We start from the raw sequence: 18433 nt of genomic DNA on the forward strand, positions 1-18433 counted from the left end.
CTCTTGGCTCATCCCTAGCCCAAATGGAAGACAAGCCCATCAAGGACCCAGGTATCCTCCTATAAATACCAGGTTTGATTGTTCAGTTAAGCTATTCACTATATTGTTTTCAGCAGCGCCCTTAGCTGCTCCCCCCATATATCCTCAGTCTCTAACTTGAGCGTCGGAGGAGCTACGCCAGGACACCCTCCTGGCCCCCTCCTAACGATCTTATTTGTGATTTCAGGCCCATTGTAATTTTGAAGCCCGTGTCTGGATTAGTGACGCTTGAGTGGATCGGACCCTAAATTTCCCGTGAGTATCACATAGTGATCCCGACTCTTTACGAGGAAGAGATGAAATTAGTTGCTCTGACTACCGTTTCGTATATATGGGAGCAAAAGGTGCGTTAATGTTCTGAATGAACTCATTTTGTAAACCACTGATTCATTCGCAGATGAATGCATGTCGAAAATTGATTCAGGTCAATATACACAGTTAGACTTCGAGAGACGATGTGAAAATTTTGATTGCAAGTGCAGGTACATGAACACCGCTTCATGCTGATATTTTCAGGTCATACAGTTGGTCAGCAGATGTGTGTGGCCGGAAACAATGGTACTTTCTTTCTCCAGGGCAACATCACCTTTTTTTTGACAGGTATTAGTGCATTTTCTTATAGTTTAATGTTGCAGCGCATAATTGCCATTTTTTTTTACTTGAATATCAAGGAAAAAAGATGAAAATTTTGGGAAATAATGGAAATGAATGGGCAGTAGCTATCATCTTTTCTCATTTATCTGATGCAAAAAACTGCAATATAAATTCAAATGTATGAACCAATAAATTGGTGTACAAAAATGATGAAAGGTATTTCTTGTAACAGTAGCCAAGAAACGAACTTGTAAAGATAAAGCAATAATCGAAACAAGTTTGATGTTTACAGTATGACTATTGTGTAAAAGAAAACAAAACCAAACTGAGGCATGTAGCATGTACAGTTTCCTTAAAACAGATTCGTCCCCTCCTGTATGTGCTTCGAGGATCATCTTAGACGTCTGTTTTCCAGGATACAACGGAACAACCAGCAGTGACTTAGCACGAGACACTACTACGGCGAACTGAAAACGTACCTTTACTTTATCACCGAGATTTAACGGAGGCCAAATGAAAAGATAACAATATGAAATACAAGATAATACTTTAAAGAGAAAAGATTTTCATGTGTTTGAAATGAGGAAATGAACCCATTATATATAAGCCCCAAAATGCACACCAAGAGTCATGGAAGATTAATTAACTCAATTAATCTTCCCATTAACTCAAGAATATAAAGAACCAAAAGGTTTTCAAATAACTCAAGAATGTGGAAAGTCAAAAGACACTCCACAATAATGAGCCACAACCAACTCAAGAATGTGGAGAGCCAAAAGACACTCCCACATTCATGAGTCATAACTTTCATTCAAACTCTAAATTTTATTAAAATTTCCAACAATAAGCATATTTCTTAATCTCTTGTTTCCTCTCGTAGGCTCAATTTGGACCTTCAAATCTTAGAAAGGCTACTCATACTACTACATTTTTATTCAGGAATATGAGGTTTTCTGTATATAACATCTTTGAAGATGTTTGCAAATCAAAGTTCGCTGGAATTGATGAGGTATACTTATTATCCAAATACGTTATCTTCTTCTTCAAAGTGCTTTTAAACGGAAAACAAGTTATTTACAGTTACTAGTAATACACAAGTCTAGGCAATCTGGATGGAGTGTATTCAAAAACAGAAGGGTTTTTTAAAAAAATATCTTAAAAATAATTTAAAATAAAATGATTTTGCAAAATTAGTTTAATCTGTGCTTCGTAAGCATGGATTAAAGTGGGGTAGAGCATTATCCGTGCTTTGTAAGCACAGATGCTCGAGCATCTGTGCTTACAAAACAAAGCACGGATTCTCCACGTGGACACGAGCATCCGTGCTCACTATAGATTTTGTTATGGAAAATAGAATAAATCACAGAAAAATTATTCTACAGTAGCAAAAGAAATTCTAGCTATTTTAAGATGTATTTTAAAATTTCAAGATGATTTATATAATCAAAAGTTTATTATAAAAACTGATTGTAAATATGAAAAATTTATGTTTATGAAAGATTTTAAACATGATGTTTCTAAATAAATATTTGCAAGATGGTAAGCTCATTTAGCCTCTTTTGATTTTGATATCATTTATAAAAAAGGTGAAGATAATCACCAATTAGATTTTTTAACTCGTGAATATTTATCTCAATGATCTTAATTACAGATATGAGCTCTCGAGGTAGAGGAGATTCCTCTTATAGAGGAAGAGGTGGTAGGAAAAAACCCCCTAATATTATTGTCCAGCATAGTAAACAAAGGCTAATAGCCCGGAACATATCTAGTTCATCAACCAGTAATACTGAGCAAAATGAGTTATACAATGAATTTCAAGAATTCTTGAAACAAAAACAGAGAAATAATACAGATTCTCTGTCTCAAGCATCATATGCTAATATCATTAAAGATGATGAAGGTGATTCAGCTCTTTATATAGAGACAAAATATAAAGATTTAATTCTTCTCATAGAAGAAAAAGATATCAAATGGGAAAAAACTACATGGACTATCATTGAAAGATATCTGACCAATACATCATAAGTATATGGTTCTTATAAACAAAGAAGATTTTATGAAAATCTTCTATTATCAACAAAAAAGTGTTGAAATAACTCATTTTATAGTAATAGTCAGCAGAAAAGAAGTTATAACTTCACAAAGTTTATTATAAAAAAGATTATATCTATTGAAGAATGTGATATATCTCCATTAGTTGAAAATGATTTTTATTCTCAAAGCCATCAAATGAGTTTTAAATTCAATTTTTGGGATTATGTTGAGAGTTTTAATAAAACTCTATTTTATGATAATGAAAAAAGAAAGCATACATGGTTTTTAAAAATCTGTGAAAATATTTTTCATTATCCAATTCCTAATTGGTTTTTAACATGGTTGAAAATATTTGGTCCATCAGCAAAAATTTTGTCAGAGGTTTTCATAAAACCAATGAATACTTGGTTAAATGTTTCCCTAAGTATTAAAAATTATTTTTCAGAACACTGGATTGACGGCAAGACTTTATGCCTATTTTTTATGGAATTTGGAATTCCATGGATCTGGAGATGGCGACCAGAATTCGGTTACACTGATGAAGGCATTATTTGCCTATGGAGAGTCAGTTTCACAAAATTTTGGGACAAATTATTAAGAGATAATCCAGTTACTGGCAAGCTTTATGGCTATGAAACTCTTCAATAGATGGAGGAGAAAATTTCTTTATATCAAAAAGATTTTAATAATAAACAAGAAAAAGAGAAAGATTCTATGAGTCCATTCAAGATTCTGACCTAGAAATATTCTGAGATTTATTCAAAAGAAAAAATGATTGAAGTATACATTGAAGAAATGAAGAAGGATCTTTATAAGACCATCGGATGTTCTGATTCCAAATCGGACAAATCAATGGCTTCCGAATCAAGAGAGAATCAATTCATTCATCTCATGCAAATGCAAGATGCACAAGATCCAGAGGAAGATATTCCTAATTTTTCTCATATCAGTTGAAATTTTTGAAAATTTAAAAAATTCAATGAAGGATAATATTAAAGATGATTAGGATATTCATCTTTAATAAAGTTGGTGGGATATCACAAGTTGGTGGAATATCACTGTAGACTTTTTGACTTTTGTAACCATGTTACTATTTGATTTAATAAGGCATTGCACTAATTATAATTTTAGTTGGAATCTGGGGTTTGATGTCCGGCTCTTCTTTCTATAAATAGGTAGCTTTGTGTTCTTAGAAGAACATGGTCGAGTTTGCTTTCCTCTATTCTCTCTCTGTAAACAACCCTTCTGCATAAAAAAAAGCTTCAAGTTTTATGATTACAACTTTGTAAGTTTATATTGTTTTTATTTTCTGTTCTTATTTACTGTTTTAATTTTTATATTTCATAAATTAACCTAAATGATAGGCTAAAACACTCGTGCTAAATTATTACCTTACTATGATACCAATTTAATTTATTAGTACAAATTCACTTTAATTTAATAGTACAAACAAATAACCACCTGTATTCAGGAAAAATAAGTCTTCAAACCTTCAGCTTTAAGCAGCTAGCTGTGAACTTTGTTTCTCGAAGGCCTTTAAGGCGAGTTTAGATCTTTCCAAATTTGGATATGTAAACCAATGTTTATAAACAGGATTGATCTCTGGATCTTTTAATTGATTTTGAAGAACTTTAATTCGAGTTTTCGTTAATTTAATCTTCTTTTTTAATTTTACTAGATAATTGGCAGAAGGCATCATATAATAAAACGGTGGATCATATATCTAATGAAATTCATAAGACATATACTTACATAATTCTAAATGCAGAAGGATGAAACTAGAACTCTGGAGATATTGCGCGAATTATCAAATTCTTATTCAGAGAGAAGAAAGAAGGAGTAGTTCGTAGTGTGTGGAGCACAAAGAGCAACCACTTCTTAAATAGAATACAATATTAAACAGTAGAACCATTATCTACAGTACTCACACTAATAAAAACTTGACACGTTCATACAAACAGATAAGATACAACCATCTTAAATTACATCAATAATTCATACAAAAGGCTTTTGGTCATGGTATCCAGGTCATTTCCCAATTTTTTATGCATTCAATAATGCAAATATATCGTCTCCGTCATAAGGGTCTTGCGCATCCTGCTCTTGATCATCTTGATCTGTCATTGGTGTATCTTCTTCAAATTTTTCTTTTCCTTTTGAAAAAGTTGATGCTTGAGTAGATAAATTAGATTTTTCACCAAATACTTCAGTAAACATGGAAGTAATAGTATCTTTGTCCAAATGTTGGAATAATTCTTTAATTAGTGTGGCCTGAGTAGACGTATCTCTATTTAGATTTCTCATGGTTTCTCTGGCTGGTCCAAGGGCAATAACTCCTTGCCGATCATAAACTTTTCCCTCAGCAAAAAAGTCTTCTTTTCCCCATCATTTTATTAAAATTTTCCTGACCAAGATAGTAGGAGTAAATTTTATTTCCAATTTTTCTTTGGCTTGGTCTTGTAACCCATATTCCCATCTGATTATCTAAGGAATATTATAATTGATAGCAAATTGGATCATAGTTGTTAATCCATCAAATTGTGAATTGACTTGTTGGAATTTGGTCCATATATTTTTAACATTTCGAGGAATAATAGATGGACATTACCCCCCATGAAAAAAAGAAGGTTTTAAACCAAGTATAAACTGATTAATATGATCGAGTTGGAATTTTATCCACCAAGAATGTTTTCGTTGGGAATTCTCGTATATAAGAATAGTATCACAGGCCATGATATAATCATGATAATTGAACATATTCGGCATTGCCTGAAAAGTGTTCAATTGGCGAGCTTGGCCGAGAGGTAATCCCCAATTAGCTGCTGGAATAATTTTCTTAATAATCATTTTAGAAAAGGCGAAATCGCGATTGCGATCCATATGTTGAATTTCAACAGAGCCAGTTTCAACTAAAATTGTTTCAAAATAGTCTCTGGTTTTTCTTCCCAATATGGGTTGTAGATCTTTAATTAAATAGCTTTGAGCTATATGGATAGGTGATAGACCTTTTAAGTCTTTATCTACATGACAGCAATTAAGAGATCCTGAAAATAAGTAAGGATATTTTAATTATTCTTTAGATCCTTTTAATGCAAATATTGCATTATTATAATAATGAATATCATATGCAGTAGGATCCTCAGCAAATTCTTTAATAGGATCAAATTTTTCTTCTTCAATATTCATATTAGGTTGAGGAATATTTGTGCCTTTTTTAAATGGTGGTTTATTCATTGGCTTTTTGCCTGTTGCTGACCTCTTTAGGATTGTCTTCCAAGGTTGATCCATGCAAAAATTATCTGGTTAGAAAATCTGGTAAAAAATTAGATTTTCCAGAGATATATTCGATATCAAAGTCAAAACAGGCTAATATAGCTTGCCATCTAGCAAATATTTGTTTAGATGCTATTATTTTAACGTCTTTTAGAAGAATATCTTTGGCAGATTTGCAATCAACTCTCAATAAAAACTTCTTATTTAAAAGATCACTTTCAAATTTTGTAATACATTTAACAATTGAAAGAATTTCTTTCTTTATTGTAGAATAATTCTTGTGTGTATTATTCCAATTTCCAGAGGTGTATCTGACAAGAATTTCTTTAGATTTAATATTTGTTTTTTGTTTAAGTTTACCTCCATATCCATTATCAGAGACGTCTGTTTCAACTATTTTGAATGCTTCTGGATTAGCAATAGATAAACAAGGAAATTCTTTAACTCTTTCTTTTATTTTTTGTATTGCTAAAGTATGACTATTAATCTATGGTTGAGGGTTTTTCTTCAACCTTTAAAACAATAATTTACAGTCTTGAGCGAGATCTTTATAAAAATCTCCTATGTAATTAAGACTACCAAGAAATCTTTGTAATTGATTTTTTTCAGTGATTTTATCAGGAAATTTGTCAGCAAAAACAATTGCTCTTTCTATAGGAATCATTATTCCATTTTCAATGTAATGTCCTAAGAATTTTATCTTGGTTTGGAAAAGTTTTACTTTTTTCTGATTTACTGCTAAACCAGCTTTTTTAGTGACTTGAATAAATATATTAGGATGTTTAAAATGCTGATCAATATTATCAGAATAAATAAGGACATTATCTATATAGACTATAATATAATCTATATATGAATTATAAATTTCATTCATTATATTTTGAAATTCCATTGGAATATTTTTTAATCCGAATTGCATTACATTCCATTCGTAATGTCCAAATGGTACAGTAAAAGCTGTTTTATATTTATCCTCTTCTTTTAGAAGAATTTGATAAAACCCTGATTTTAAATCAAAAGAAGAGAATATTTTTTCTTTAAATAATCTATTTAATATATCTCTTTTATTTGGTAATGGATGTTTTATCCATTTTAATGCTTTATTAAGCGTTTTATAATTAATAACAAGTATAGGAGTTCCTCTTTCTATCTATGCTGCATTTTCTACATAAAATGCTGGACAACTTTAAGGACTATGACTTGGTCTGATCAATTCTTTTTTAAGAAAACTATTAATTTGTTCTTTATAATAGTTTAAAAGTCTAGGCTCCATTGCAATAGGCCTTGTTTTTGTAGGAATTTTATCTTCAGTAAAATTGTCTGTAAGTTAAACTTATTTGATTTTTTTTTCTATTCCAAAAGGCATTAGGAACTTCTGCACATATTTATATAAATATAATTTTTGAAATAATTTTTATTTTTTCTTGAAATTTTTCAGAATTTATTTTTTCTTTAATATTTTTAAAGAGAATTTCATCTTTTAAAGAAATAACAAAATTTTCTTTATTGAATACTATTTTTTGTAAAATATTAATAGATTTTGATACTGGTACAGTTGTGAAAGAGAAAAATAAATCATTTTCTTTAATATTGGTATATAATCCTTTTTCATTAATTTTATTAATCGGAAACAACATTTGAAATGTTCATAATATAACAGGAGTATAAATATTTTTAATAAGAATTAAAGTAGCATTAAGACAAACTCCAGAATTACATATTGTCACATCAGAAAATTTGTAATTAACTATAAGAAGTTGCTTATTAGCAGCTGTTATGAATTTAGTAGTTTTTTTATAGTATTTAGAAGGAACAATTCCTTCACTGATGCAATTTACATCAGCTCATGTATCTAAAAGTACTTCAATAGTAATTTTAAATTTTTTATTAACAATAAGTGTTACTTTTGAGTACCACTTTTGAGAATAATTTGATCAATTTTATTGACCCATATCATTTGATTTATTTTATTATTGTATTCGGGTAAAATACATTTCATCTTCTTCTTCGTCAGAAATGGAATCTTTATCCCAACTATGATTGTTATTAATACTAAGAATATTTACTCTTTCTTTTAAATATTTTATCTGATCTATTTCTCCTTTTAATTCGGAGATAGTGGGTTCTTTTTTTTTTTTTGTTTTGCTTTTTATAATATTTTATTATAAGAATATAATTCATTTTCTTGTACCGTGTTTTGTACAAGTTTAGTAGGCTTATGATTTGCCATATTTAGATAATGTTCTATAGCTTTTTTTTCTATATGATGTTTTAGTTGATTTATAAGATCTAAAATGAAAGTTTTTTCATTTGATATAACATTTATTTCTAATCCCATAAAATTTATGAGACATGTGTCACAATCACAATTTGGATAACAGATTTTATTTTCTGATATTTCAGAATCATTATCTGAACTACTATTAGAGTATTCAGATATTTCTTCATCAATAATGTTAATATATAAATCTTTCGGCTTTAGATTTCTTCTTTATTAAGAAGAATATTTATTCATAATTCTTTTAAATCATTATTTATATTGAGATTATTATTCTTTTTCTTGACATAACACTTATTAGCTTTATGTCCAATTTTTCCACATTTCCAGCATACTGGCACTTTATTTGAATCATTATTTTTTATAGTCTATTTAGAACTTTCCTTAAAATATTTTTTAGATTTATTTTTATCTTTTACATAATGTTTTTTCTTTTTAAAAAGAAATCTTTTTCTTTTCTTATTCTCTTTAGGACATTGTTTTGGCTGAAAACCAATTTGTTCACAAAAATCACCGATATTATTTTGATTTTCTTCTTTTTGCATATCAAGTTGTCTTTTTAACTTGATATCATTGCAAAGAGTTATTCCTTCTGCAGTTATTTCGGCGGATATATCTCGATAAGTAAACTCCAATCTATAGAGTTTGTTGGAGATTTAGATTTTAATCTGTTTTTAACTTTTTCAGCGAAAAGAACTGGAGGTCCAGAAATAAAACTTTCATCATAAAAACATCTTTATACCATCGGAATTCAGATAGTGTTGGACATCTCAAGTTCATTAATTGTTCTTGAGATATATCTAATTGAAGCTCATTAGCTCCAATAAAATTAGATAGAATAGTATAAATAAGTGTATTAACCGCATCTGACTCTTCTCTTCCATTAAGATCAATTATAGATGAGTTAAGGATTTTATTCTTTGCATCTTTTGAAAGATAAAAATCCCACCAACCTTGAAGTTGGCCAGTAAAACCAGCAATAACGGCTTGAGCAATTTGCCTATGATTATTACCTTTTATTTTTGCGGCAGAAAAGTATATTAACATTTGTTTAATAACAGTTTTTATCTGATATTCAGATTTTCCATCTATATTCCATTCAGTAATGGCTTCTCTATTAAACTGAACGTAATCTTTCTTTTCTTCTATTTGAAGATCAATTGGTGTTGCTTTTTTTTATAAAAAAGTTTTACAATTGATACATTATGCATTTTATTAATTTGCATTTCATCCTCCGACAAACTTGAAAAGTTTTCAAGTTGTTCAGCTTTGGAAATTACCGAAATAGAACACTTTTCTTTTATATTGATTTTTTGTAATTTGTCTATTAGACCTTCCATAAAATCTTCATCCTTTTTGGAACTTAAAAGAAATTTCTCTTATTTAAGATTAGGAGAAGGTTTTATCATTAAAATTCATGAACTTTCACCACTAGAAGTTTTTGTTTAGATTTTGCTAAAATATCTTCTATTCTAGTAGTTTGATTTCTTAAAGAATGTAAAGTAAGATTAGTAAAATTATTTTGCTGAATTATATGGTCAAAATTACCATTTCCTAATTCAGATTTTATAGGAGCAGCGTAAATCTCTTTATCACTCTTTTTAATTTGTAAAGTAGTGAATGGAGGATGAATTTCAAAAGGTTCTTCTCCAGTTTCATGAATATATAATTTATATGTTGATTCAAGAGTATTTATAAAAGACTCATCTTTTTCGAAATATTTTATTTCTTGCGGGAAAATATATTTTTTTCATCCATTTGAAAAAATCTAAATTTAATTTAGTTTCTTCAACCCATTCGGTATATCTTAAAGAATATAGAGTTTGTTGTTTTGGGCTTAAACAACTTAAAAACCATTATTTCTTATTTAGATTTTTAATCTTATCTAAACTTTTCTGAATAAGATTATTATCGCCTTAAAGGCCTTCGAGAAACAAAGCTCACAGCAAGCTGCTTAAAGCTGAAGGTTTGAAGACTTATTTTTCCTGAATACAGGTGGTTATTTGTTTGTACTATTAAATTAAAGTGAATTTATACTAATAAATTAAATTGGTATCATAGTAAGGTAATAATTTAGCACGAGTGTTTTAGCTTATCATTTAGGCTAATTTATGAAATATAAAAATTAAAACAGTAAATAAGAACAGAAAATAAAAACATTATAAATTTACAAAGTTCTAATCATAAAATTTGAAGCTTTTATTTATACAGAAGGGTTGTTTACAGATAGAGAATAGAGGAAAGCAAACTCGACCGTGTTCTTCTGAGAACACAAAGCTACCTATTTATTGAAGGAAGAGCCGCACATCAAACCCCAGATTCCAACTAAAATTATAATTAGTGCAATGCTTTATTAAAGCAAATAGTAATATGGTTACAAAAGTCAAAAAGTCTACAGTGATATTCCACCAACTTGTGATATCCCACCAACTTTATTAAAGATGAATATCCTAATCATCTTTGATATTATCCTTTATTGAATTTTTTAAATTTTCAAAAATTTCACTGATATGAGAAAAATTAGGAATATCTTCATCTGGGTCTTTTGCATCTTGCATTTGCATGAGATGAATGAATTGATTCTCTCTTGATTCGGAAGCCATTGATTTGTCCGATTTGGAATCAGAACATCCGATGTTCTTATAAAGATCCTTCTTCATTTCTTCAATGCATACTTCAGTCATTTTTTCTTTTGAATAAATCTAAGAATATTTCTGGGTCAGAATCTTGAATGGACTCATAGAATCTTTCTCTTTTTCTTGTTTATTATTAAAATCTTTCTGATATAAAGAAATTTTCTCCTCCATCTGTTGAAGAGTTTCATAGCCATAAATCTTGCCAGTATCTGGATCATCTCTTAATAATTTGTCCCAAAATTTTGTGAAACTGACTCTCCATAGGCAAAGAATGCCTTCATGAGTGTAACCGAATTCTGGTTGCCATCTACAGATTCATGGAATTCCAAATTCCATAAAAAATAGACATATAAAAGTTTTGCCGTCAATCCAGTGTTCTGAAAAATAATTTTTAATACTTAGGGAAACATTTAACCAAGTATTCATTGGTTTTATGAAAACCTCTGGCAAAATTTTTGCTGATGGACCAAATATTTTCAGCCATGTTAAAAACCAATTAGGAATTGGATAATGAAAAATATTTTCACAGATTTTTAAAAACCATGTATGCTTTCTTTTTTCATTATCATAAAATAGAGTTTTATTAAAACTCTCAACACAAGGAGATATATCACATTCTTCAATAGATATAATCTTTTTGATAATAAACTTTGTGAAGTTATAACTTCTTTTCTGCTGACTATTACTATAAAAGTGAGTTATTTCAACATTTTTTGTTGATAATAGAAGATTTTCATAAAATTCTCTTTGTTTATAAGAACCATATACATATGATGTATGGGTAAGATATCTTTCCATGATAGTCCATGTAGTTTTTTCCCATTTGATATTTTTTTCTTCTATGAGAAGAATTAAATCTTTATATTTTGTCTCTATATAAAGAGCTGAATTACCTTCATCATCTTTAATGATATTAGCATATGATGCTTGAGACGGAGAATCTGTATTATTTCTCTGTTTTTGTTACAAGAATTCTTGAAATTCATTGTATAACTCATTTTGCTCAGTATTACTGGCTGATGAACTAGATATGTTCCGGGCTATTAGCCTTTGTTTACCATGCTGGACAATAATATTAGGGGATTTTCTCCTACCACATCTTCCTCTATAAGAGAAATCTCCTCTACCTCGAGAGCTCATATCTATAATTAAGATCATTGAGATAAATATTCACGAGTTAAAAAATCTGGTAAGTGATTGATTATCTTCACCTTTTTTATAAATGATATCAAAATCAAAATGAGCTAAATGAGCCTGCCATCTTTCAAACATTTGTTTAGAAACATCATGTTTAAAATCTTTCATAAACATAAATTTTTCGGATTTACAATCATTTTTTATAATAAACTTTTGATTATATAAATTATTTTGAAATTTTAAAATACATCTTACAATAGCTAGAATTTCTTTTGCTACTGTAGAATAATTTTTCTATGAATTATTTCATTTTTCAGAATAAAATCTAATAAGATATTACTGTTTTGTTTGAGGATCTATCAGTTTTAAGATTCCTCAAACCTATATCTGAAGCTTCAGTTTCAACTATTTTATCCCTTTGGGATTTGCAAGCATAAGATAAGGAATATTTTTAACTTTCTCTTTAATATTTTTAATAGCTATATTATGTTTTTCAAACCAGGTAAATGATTTTTCTTTAATCTATCATATAAGATAGCAGAGTCCTCATTTAGATTTTTAATACAGGAGAAATATAATTTAAACTTCCTAAAAATCTTTGTAACTGAGTTTTATTAGTTATAATATCAGAAAATTTTGAACTAAATTCAATACTTCTTTGTATAGGAATTATTTTTCCTTTTTCAATCATATGACAAAGAAATCTAATATTAGTTTGAAACAAAATCATTTTAGATTTTGATATTACGAGGCCATTTTGGATGACAATATTTTTAAACATATCTAAATCTTTAAAATGTGTTTCAATATCATTTGAAAATACTAAAATATCATCTATATAAACAATTATAAAATTGTAGGAATAAAAAATATCATTCATAATTTGTTGAAATTTTGAAGGGGCATTTTTTAAGTCAAATGGCATTACTGTCCATTCATAATGTCCTATTGGAACATTAAAAGTAGTTTTATATCTATCAGAATCTTTAATTTGTATTTGTCAAAATCCTGATTTTAAATCAAATTTTGAAAATATAATTGTATTTACAAGTCTATCTAGTATATCTTTTTTATTAGGAATAGGATGCCTAATCCATCTTAGAACTTATTAAGAGGTTTATAATTTATAACTAGCCTAGGAATACGTCTTTCCTGCTCAGAATGTTTATTAACATAAAAAGCAGTACATAACCAAGGTGATTGGGAAGATTTTATTAAACCTTTTTCTAGTAAAGAATGAATTTCATTTTTACATAATTCTAAATATTCAGAATTCATTTGACAAGGACGAGCCTTGGTCGGAATATTCTTTTCATCAAAATCCTCTTCATATGGAAGAGAAATAATATGCTTCTTACGTTTCAAAAAAGCATTTGGAAGATCATTACATATTTCTAATGAAAATTTATTATAAATAATTTTGATTTTTTCCTGTGATTTAGAATTTTGTAATTTGTCATCCATAGTTAGAATTTTTACTTCTTATTTTAAAGAATTAATTTGAAAAGTTTTTCTTTCTATCTTTTCTTGTAATTCATTCAGAATTCTATGAACATGTTTAATTATAAACTTAAAAGAAATAGGATTACCTTGAAAAGTTCCTATAATACTTGTTTCATCAACATGAGTTAAATGATAAATTTGATAAATAAAAGGAAGTCCAAGTATAAGTTGGCTAGAACTGTCTTTTGCTAATAAAAAACTGGTTAGAATACAGTTTTTATCTTTGCAAATATATACTTTTGGTAATTATAATTTATTTATAAAGGTTTTCCTCCAGCATGAGAAAGAGAATGAGTATTTTATGAAAATATTTTGTAGGAATTAATCCTTCCTGTATAACATTTAAATATGCAACACTATCAATCATGTCAATGAAATTTTTCTTATAAAAATTTTCAATTAATAGAGTAATATTGATATATCATTTTTGAGATATAATCATGCTTAAAATAGATAAATGTTTTTAATTTGAATCAGTAAATGAAATATCTTGAGTATTATCAAAACTTTCAGAATTATAAATTGAATTATTATTATTATTTTCAATAGTTGAAATACGATAATTTAAACTATAATTATTGTGTTGTAAAATTTTTGCTCCTTAAGATTATCTATTTCTTTAACTAAATCATGTATAGTAACTGAATTTTGTTTACTATATTTTTGTTGTAGAAGATTTTTTACTTCTTTCATGGAATAAGCTTGTTCTTGTTTAACAAGAATATTATTATTACTAGTTGAAGCATTATTATCCATTTGATTTATAATTGTGGATTTTAATATTGGATCCTTAATCATTTTAAAAAATTCTAAAATATTATTATTTGTTAAAAAATTTATATTTAAATCTTGAAATTGAGACATAAGTTTATAAAAATCATCATTTTTATCATTATTATCATCTATATGATTTATACAAGATTTTTCTTTTATACAGTTATTACATTCTTCTGGATCTGAAGTATCTGATTCATTACCTAGAATTTTTTCTGATTCAAATGATTCTGATAAAGTATCAGACTCACTATTAAAATTATTATTTGAATTCATTATTATTTTAAATAATGTTTCTTTAAGATTTTCATCAATTTCTAAATTATTAATTTTATTTGTAGCCCAACATTGATTAGCACAATGTCCTGGCTTTTTACATTTTCTACAAATAATTAATTTATTTTTTTCTCTATACCTTTATGCTTTCCGTGATTCACGACTTTCTTTTCTTTTCATTTTTCTATCTTTTTGTCTATCAGACATATGTCTTTTCTTTCTATAAAGTTTTTTGTCTTTATCTTTAATTTTTTTTCTTACCTTTATTAGGTAAATCCATACCAAATTGATCACAAAATTTACCTAATTGTTTTTTCTCAAGTAAATTCTGTCTTTTAATTTGATTATTTAATTTTAATTCATTACAGAGAGCTAAACCCTCTTGTATACAAATACTTATTAATTTACCATAAGTATAATTTTCATATGGAATATAAATATCATATTTCCTTAAAACTTTTCTTATTCTTTCAGCAAATAGAAAATGTAATCCATCAATAAATTTAGCTTTCCATAAACTATTATTACAGGGTATTTCATAAATACGAGATAAAAATGTATCTTTATACCATTTAAAATCAGTAAGTGTTTTACAGTTTAGATTACTTAATAAAGTACAAATTTGTTCACCATTATCTGTGAATCTACCGTAAAATGTTCAATCATTGTTATAATAAGAGAATAAACTGAATTTTCTATTTGAATTTGTTTCTCAATTTTAATTTAATTAAGAATCTCATCTTTATGATATTGATTTAAATAATTATCCCACCAACTTTTAAGTTGACCAGTAAAACTTGCTATAATCATTTTAGCAATATTTTTATCAGTATTACCTGAAGTCTTACACACACTGCTTTACATAAGCATTTTGTGAGCTGTATTATAGATTTGTTTATCACTAAAACCATCAATATTTCCACTCATAAATACTTTTCCCATTACAAATATTAGAGAAAATATATTCTTGTTCTTCAAAAAGAACATCCATAGGAGTGGATCTATCATAATAATATTTGGTTTGAGTAAGTTTATCTGCCCATTTGATTTTATTTATTTCTTCATCAGAATTATTATTAATATTTTCAAACTCTTCATTAAGAGTATTTAAATTAAGATTTTTAGATTTTTCTTCTAATAATTTTTTCTATATCAGAAATAGAATATTTAAATTTAAAATTTTTTTATCTCTGAAGGGGATTATATAGAAGAAATAGCAATAGAGACAATATTAGATTCTTCTTTAGACTGTATATGAACATCTGGTTTAATTTGATTGATAGCTAAAATGATTTTATCAATACAATCTTTAAGAGAATTTATTTCTTCTCCTATTATCGTCAGATATAAATTTGTATAATTCTGTTTTTCAATTATCTGATTTATATATTTAACAGTTATTTGTAACATATCATTATCAAATAATTTTGAAAAAGCAGTAAAATTTAATATTTTATTATTTTTTCTATTATAAAAGATTGTTGAGGAGGATAAACAGATTTTTGAATCTGTCCTGAGGAAAGTTTATAATTTCTTTCTAGTTTAGAAATATCATCTATAATAAATATTTTAAAAACCAAGGAACAAAATAGATTAATTTATTTTGGTTTTCACAATATTTATAAAATTCTGAAACAATATATTCAAATTCTTCTTCAGAGAAACTTTTAAAATATCAATCTCTGAAAGATTCTCATTTGGGTAGATAAAATTCTGAATTAATCTTCGCTCTAGCATGAGATCCTTTGGTAAAATCAATTTTTAATTCTTTATTCATTAAATACTAAAATTCATTTCTGAAACTGTATCAGTTTATCTAACCTTTTGAAAATTGCTTTTATGAACTATATTGTTTTGATTTATAATTAAATCTTCTATATTATTCTCAACAAAAGATTCTATTTCTTCTCTGATTTGAGAAGTAGAAGCTCTAGAAATTTGTGGTATATCCACTATATAATCTAGATGTGAACTAAAAGAATGACTAGATCTTGATCTAGTATAAACAGAAGATGGTAATGATCTTCTTTGTTCATTATTAAACTGTATTTGAACAGATCCTTCATTATTTTTTATAACTTGTTGTAAATCTTTATTTATTATAGGATTTCTAGGAACAGCTTGTTCAATTATCCAGTTTTCTGAAAATTCAATTTCTTCTTATTCTATAGATCTACGAGTTGTAATATTAGATCTATTAAAATTACTTTCTATTAGAATAGTTTCATTTAATTTTTTATCTATTCTTTTACACATAAGATTTAGGGTAAATAATGGTTTATAATAAATACAATAACAGATACATATTACTTCTATTCCAATAGTATAATTATAACCATGTGTTTTAACATTTAATGTTAAAGAATCTAATATATTTATGTCAGACATCGATAAAGATAAATTAGGATAAATATCAAAATATACTGGACCATGTGCCAGACTGGATTGAATTATTCCCATTAGAGATTGTTTCCAATTTAAATTTCCTACCATATCTTAAAGCTGCTATAAAGTTTTCTGGTAAACCTTCTAAAGTTAAAGGTCTAAAGGCAATTTGAATTAAACATATATGAATAAATCTATAATTTTTCCTATAAGGTAAAATATCTTCATTATTTAATAATCTAATAATCATTTCTTCATTATGAAAGGTACCGAAGATTCTGTAGTTTTAATTATCTGTTTGAAACTAATTCTTTCAAATGTTCTTAATTTATAAATCATTTTTGATTCTATTTTAGGAATAGTTCACTTATTCAACAAATCTAAATTTTCAGGTAAATCATATTTTTCATTTAAATTGTTTTGAACAGTTTCTTTCATTCCAAAAATATTCATTGAATAAAAGTGCTAAATTATTAACCAAACTATTTACATGGCTCTGATACCATCTGAGGCTTGGATAAAATTGAATCTGATACGTGGCGCTGTTTTACCAAATTTTTCTTTAGTGGTTTTCGCACACATGGAGGTTATTGGTTTCCAGCCTATATACCATTTTCAACTCAAACTGAGCTAAGAAAGGAGACATTTAAATTCCGGAATAATAATGAATATAAGATTCTTATTTGGAACTTTTTACAAAACATAAAAAGATTTATTAAAGATATACCAAAGAAATTAAACAAAAGAGGATTTTACCGAGATCCCATTGAAACATAAATTCATAAAAATCACCCATAAACACCTTAAAAGCCATTTCTCGGCTAAGCAGGCTGAATGGCTACAATATTAATTTATAATTTCGTGGTTAAACTCGAACCTTGTGTTTACCATTTCCTGGTTCATCTTTTTTACCTTATGTTCTAACCAGTAAACCCTTATATTACATTAAATTCTAAAATTTAAATAAATCTTTTATTATCTCAATTTAATTCCAAGTTACAAATAAATATAGATCATGTCATAGTAAAGTAATAATTTAGCACGAGTGTTTTTAAAAATTAAAATAGTAAATAAGAACAGAAAATAAAAACAATATAAACTTGCAAAGTTGTAATCAAAAAACTTGAAGCTTTTATTTATGCAGAGATGATGTTTACAGAGAGAGAATAGAAGAAAGCAAACTCGACCGTGTTCTTCTAATAACACAAAGCTACCTATTTATAGAAGGAAGAGCCGGACATCAAACCCCGGATTCCAACTAAAGTTATAAACAGTGCAATGCTTTATTAAAGCAAATAGTAACATGGTTACAAAAGTCAAAAAGTTTACAGTGATATCCCACCAACTTTATATTATTATAATATATTATATTATATTATTGTATTTTTATGTTGTGATTGAAATTCAATTAATAAATAATAGCTTAAATAAAAAATAAACAATGTAAATTTAGGAATAGAATGAAAATATTATAATTCAGCGTAAGTTTTATCGATACTATATG

At 27.3% G+C, this 18433-nt stretch overlaps 1 long non-coding RNA gene across 1 annotated transcript in view; it reads left to right on the forward strand.

Moving 5' to 3' along the window:
* Positions 1 to 304: 304 nt before the first annotated feature.
* Positions 305 to 18433, forward strand: part of LOC142549106 (uncharacterized) — a 31777-nt gene continuing 13648 nt past the window's right edge. Inside the window, exons 1-3 of the long non-coding RNA XR_012821062.1 lie at positions 305 to 383; positions 522 to 639; positions 1573 to 1642. This is a non-coding gene — a long non-coding RNA (uncharacterized LOC142549106). The remainder of the gene's footprint in view (positions 384 to 521; positions 640 to 1572; positions 1643 to 18433) is intronic.

This window comes from Primulina tabacum, chromosome 6 (assembly GCF_025594145.1).
Source record: "Primulina tabacum isolate GXHZ01 chromosome 6, ASM2559414v2, whole genome shotgun sequence".
Classification (NCBI taxonomy): domain Eukaryota; kingdom Viridiplantae; phylum Streptophyta; class Magnoliopsida; order Lamiales; family Gesneriaceae; genus Primulina; species Primulina tabacum.